General features: G+C 40.7%; 1 pseudogene; it reads left to right on the top strand.

Moving 5' to 3' along the window:
* The first annotated feature begins 702 nt into the window (after positions 1 to 702).
* LOC103070144 (AP-2 complex subunit beta pseudogene) lies at positions 703 to 4,142 on the top strand (annotated as a pseudogene).
* The last annotated feature ends 1,489 nt before the right edge of the window (positions 4,143 to 5,631 follow it).

The following is a 5,631-nucleotide window of genomic DNA, read 5'->3' as shown; positions in this document are numbered from 1 at the left end:
AATGATGTCCAGGGAAAAAATTACAATGCCAATGTAATCGGTTTATTTTCCATTATATTGAAAACTTAAAGTATCATTGTAGCATGTCTTGTCATCATCAGTGGAAACAAGCCCTTTGATGTATGCTTGCAGGGAGTATACATGACTACTATCCCTTTTGAGGCAGTTTATCTCCTCTTTTGCTTCTTCAGGATCTTGGATTTAGGGGTTCTGTAGGGCTGATGTTTGTGTAGTGACCTTGATATTTCCTGTGTCCTTGGGCCTCTGGTCAGCCTCCTTCAGGCGTTGATCATTTTATTTCCTGAAGTAGAAGAAAAAAGGCAAACAAATTATATAGAGGTCGAGTCAAGATGGCAGAACCGAAGGATGTGGAATTCATCTCCTCTCAACAATTACATCAAAAATATATACATGTGGAACAATCCTCACAGAATACCTACTGAATGCCTGCAGAATATCTCAGACACCCAGACATGCAAGAAAGATCTCCACGTTATGAGATGAGATAGGATGAAACAAAAAAAGAAGCAGCAGCTCCCTCCTGGAAGGGAGCTGTGAAAGAGGACAGTTTCCCTCACCCTGGGAACCCCATTCACCCGTGGGCATGTGAGCTGGGACAGAAACTGAGCTGCAGAGGCTTTGAGGAGAGAACAGCAGTCAGTTTGCAGCAGGCAAAACAGAGAGCTTCGTGGGCACGGGCACATGAAGGCTAGGCCGCGCTGGGGTCTAATCTGCTTCCATAGCTCCCACGGTGGGTCCATCTGTGGGACTACTGTGGTCCTGGAACCTGACATCAGTGGATTAGCACCTATGGATCTGCACTGGTGGCTTTGTGAACACTGTGCCTAAGGGACACCAGGGCTGATGGCCTGCATTCCCACAGTTGAGGCGGGGCTGAGGGTTGTGCCAACAACAGTGTACTTTGTGAGCCCGCACCGTGGGTGACAGGTGACACCACAGAGCACACTTCCTGGTGGACAGCTCTGGCAGAGGAATGCTCAGTGATTGCCCTCCCATTGGGAGTGTTCCAATCCAGCCTACCTCATTTTGCTCTCTAATCCAGCATAGAAACACACCTGGGGGCTTCTATTCCAACAACTAGGGGGCAGACCCTGCCCCCGAGAGAGCTGTGTCAACCACAGAGCAAAGAGGAGGCCCCGTTCAACATCCAGTGCAAGCTCTGGTCACCACGTACGCCTTCTGATAGTCTTCCAAAAGACCGAAGAGAAAGGAAGCCTCCCAAAGACATACTATGAAGCCACTATCGACCTGATACCAAAACCAGACAGAGACACCACCGAAAAAGAAAATGACAGGCCAAAACCTTTGATGAATATAGAACCTAAAATTCTCAACAAAATGTTGGCAAACTGAACCCAACAACACATATAAAAGATCATACACCATGAACGTGTTGAATTTATCCTAGGGTCACAAGGATGTTTCAACATATGCACATCAATCAGTGTGATACACCACATCAACAACAAAAATGACAGAAATGACATGATCATCTCAATAGATTCAGAAAAAGCATTTGACAAATTTCACTGTTATGATAAAAACTCATGAAAGTGGGGGTAGAGGGAACATATCTCAACATAATAAAAGCTATTTATGAGAAACCCACAGCCAGTATGATACTTAATGGTGAAAAGCACTTAGTGTTCTCACTAAAATCTGGAACAAGACAAGGATGCCCAGTCTCACCACTTCTATTCAACATAATACTGGAAGTCTACCCACAGCAATCTGACAAGAAAAGGAAAGAAAATATATCCAAGTTGGAAGGGAAGAGGTAAAATTTTCATTATAGGCAGATGACATGATACAATATACAGAACCTAAAGACTCCACACACAAACTACTAGAACTGATCAACAGATTCAGCAAGGTAGCAGGATACAAGATGAACATACAGAAATTGGTTGCATGTCTTTATATTAACAATGAAATAGCAGAAAGGGAATGGGGAAAAAAAAATCCCTTTTAAAATGGCATCCAAAAACATAAAATACTTGTGAATAAACCTGACCAAGGTTGTGAGAGACTTATAAGCTGAGAACTATTAAACATTAATAAAGGAAAGTGAAGAGGATTCAAAGAAGTGCAAAGATATCCTATGCCCTTGGATTGGAAGAAATCTTCTTAAAATGGCCGTTGGACCCAAAGCAATCTACAGATTTAATGACATCCCTATCAAATTACCCATGATATTTTTCACAGAACTAGAACAAAGAATCCTAAAATTTATATGGAACCATAAACGACACAGAATTGCCAAAACAATTGTGAGGAAAAAGAACAAAGCAGGAGACATAATGCTTCCAGACTTCAGAGACTACTACAAAGTGACAGTAATCAAAACAGCATGGTATTGGCACAAAAACAGACATGGCTCAATGAAACGGACTAGAGAGCCCAGAAAAAACCCACACACCAATGGTCAATTAACCTTTGACAAAGCAGGCAAGAATGTACAATGGGAAGAAAGACAGTCTCTTCAGCACGTGGTGTTGGGAATGTTGGACAGCCACAGGTAAACCATTGAAGTTAGAACGCACCCTCACAGCATGCACAAAAATAAACTCAAAGTGGTTGAAACAGTTAAATATAAACATGACACCATAAAACTTTTAGAAGAGAACAGAGGCAAAACATTTTCTGACCTAGGTTGTACCAATGTTTTTGTAGATCATTCTCCCAAGGCAATGGAAATAAAAGCAAAAATAAACAGATGGGACCTATACGAACTTACAAGCTTTGCCACAGCAAAGGAAACCATAAAGAAAATGGAAAGAAAACCTGTGGAGTGGGAGCAACTATTGTCAAATGATGCAACCTACAAGGGCTTAACTTCCAAAATATACAAACAGCTCATACAACTGAACCACAAAAAAAAACAACCCAATCAAAAAAATGGGCAGAAGACTGAAATAGACATTTCTCCAAAGAAGCCATACAGATGGCCAATAGGCACATGAAAAGATACTCACCATTGCTAATTATTAGAGAAATGCAAATCAAAACTACAGTGAGGTATCACCTTAAACCGGTCAGAATGGCCATTATTCAAAATTCTACAAATAAATGTTGGAGAGGGGGTGGAGAAAAGGGAACACTTCTACACTGTTGGTGGGAATGTAAATTGGTGCAGCCATTATAGAAAACGATATGGAGGTTCCTCAAAAAAAAAAAAAAAAAAAAAAAAAAGAGTGGCCATAGGATCCAGCAACCCCTCTCCTGGGCTTATATCCAGACAAAAGTCTAATTCAAAAAGGTGGACCTCTTGGGGAGGGAGGGCTACATAGTCTGGTGGGACAGTCCTTCACCCCATCATCAGTGCCTGCAACCTTTGCTCCTTCACCTACTCCTGCTGTGGTCAGCAGTGGTCTGAATAACCAACTTGAACTCTCTATGAGGATAGTCATGGCGCCTGGTGGATATGGGGCTCCTAAAGCTGTCTGGATGCCTGGAGTAAAGGCTAAAGTCTTGTAGATTTCAGGAACATTTACTCACCTCCAAGGGCACATCTATATGGAAATGAACTTCATAAAGAAAGCTCTGTAGCACATGACAGACTTGGCAATTCAGTTTAACAAGAATAGCTTTGGTGTCATCCACAGCATTCCTCTGGCCATCCCTACACCACCGATGCCAAACCAGAGCACTGATGTCTCCATGCATCTCCACACCTTGGACCCAGTCAGGAAGATAGAACCTCTGAACAACCTGCAGGTGGCTGTGAAAAACCATCGTGATACCTCCTACTTCAGCTGCCTCATCCCACTCAATGTGCTTTTTGTAGAAGACGGCAAAATGAAGTGCCAGGTCTTCCTTGCAACATGGAAGGATATTCCCAATGAAAATGAGCTTCACTTTCAGATTAAGGAAAGTCATTTAAATGGTGACACTGTTGCCAGCAAGTTGCAAAACAACAACGTTGATACTATTGCCAAGAAGAATGTGGAAGGGCAGGAGATTCTGTACCAATCTCTGACTCACTAATGGCATTTGGGTTTTGGCCCAGCTCCATAGCCAGCCAGAAAACCCCCATTACACACTGCCCCCAAAGTGTAGAGCTAGCTCCTGAAGCATCCCAGTACATCTATCAGGTCTACGACAACGTTTTGAAAAACTAATAGAACGGTCCGGTGCCCTCAGGCCATCCTGTGATTGGTGTAAGCCGAGAACTCGTAAATGGAAGAAATTGTGTTGCCGTGTGGAATCTGAACCCAAACACACCGAGGCCACCCGGCAAGGTAGTGATGGGTCTGACCTGGGCTAATATTAGGGCACAACCTTTTGGATAGTTTTAGCTATCTGACACTTGAGCATTTGTAACCACAGCTTCAATCGCTTCCCACCTCTTGCCACCTGCTGCTGTCTGTCCTTACTTGTGAGCTTCTCCATCCTGTGCCAGTGGCTGGCGTTTTTTAGTGTAGTTTGATATTTTGTAATTGAGAGCTCGCTTCAAAAGCAGCAAATGACAAAATATATTAAAACAAGGAAAAGTGTCCCTGAAAGAAAAATAAGTTTTTTTGTTGTGTGTCTTCTACTCAGTTGTTTGAGCATATTATACATATTAGAGAGGTTTTTCAAATATTTTTCACATTTTGTAGGTACACTCTGCTCTCTGTAAATTGTTTCCTTTGCTGTTCAAAGCTTTATAGTTTAATGCAATCTGTTTTCAATTTTTTTTTCTTTTTCTTTCTTTTTTTGTTTGCTTTTGCTGCCTGTGCTTTGGTGGTCACATCTAAAAATACATTGCCCATAGCGCTGTCAAGAAGTTTTATCCCCCCTATATCTTCTTCTAGTAACTTTACAGTTTCCGATCTTATATTTAATTCTCTAAACCAGTTTGAATTAACTTTTGTACACGGTGTGATATACAAGTCTAATTTCTTCCTTATGCTTGTGAATATTCAGTTTCCCACGAATTTACTGAAGAGATCCTTTTCTCATTGTATATTCCTGGCACTTTTGTCAAAGATCAATTGATTGTAAATATGTGGATTTATTTCTGAGGTCTTTATTTCGTTGCAGGGTTCTGTATGTCTGTTTTTGTACTGTGACCATACTGCTTTGATTACGATGCTTTGTAGTATAGTTTGAAATTATGAAGAATGATGCCTTCAGTTTTGCTCTTTGTGCTCAAGATTGCTTTGGACAATTGGGGCCTTTTATGGTTCCATATGAATTGTAATATTTCTTTTTCTATTTTCTGTGGAAACTGCCTTCGGATTTTGACATGGATGGCATGGACTCTATAGATTGTTTTGGATAGTATGGGCATTTTTAACAATGTTCATTTATTCAGTGTAGTAATACGAGCGATCATTCCATTTATTTGTGTCTTCTTGAAATTCTTTCATCAATATTTTATAGTTTGCAGGGTATGGCTCTTTTACATTCTTAGTTAACTTTATTCCTAAATATTTTATTCTTTTGGGTGCTATTGTAAATGGGACGTTTTTCAACCTTTTCTGGTAGTTTCTGTTGTTAGTATACAGAACCACAAGTGATTTTTATATGTTGATTTTTTGTCATGCCACTAACTGGATTTATTTATTAGTTGGAACAGTTTTTTGGAAGTGGCATTTTTCGGTTTTTGTATATATAAAGTCATGT

Source organism: Lipotes vexillifer, unplaced genomic scaffold, assembly GCF_000442215.2.
Source record: "Lipotes vexillifer unplaced genomic scaffold, Lipotes_vexillifer_v1.1 scaffold194, whole genome shotgun sequence".
NCBI lineage: Eukaryota > Metazoa > Chordata > Mammalia > Artiodactyla > Lipotidae > Lipotes > Lipotes vexillifer.
The sequence above is the reverse complement of the archived record's forward strand: the minus strand, read 5'-3'. Positions and strand labels throughout refer to the sequence as shown.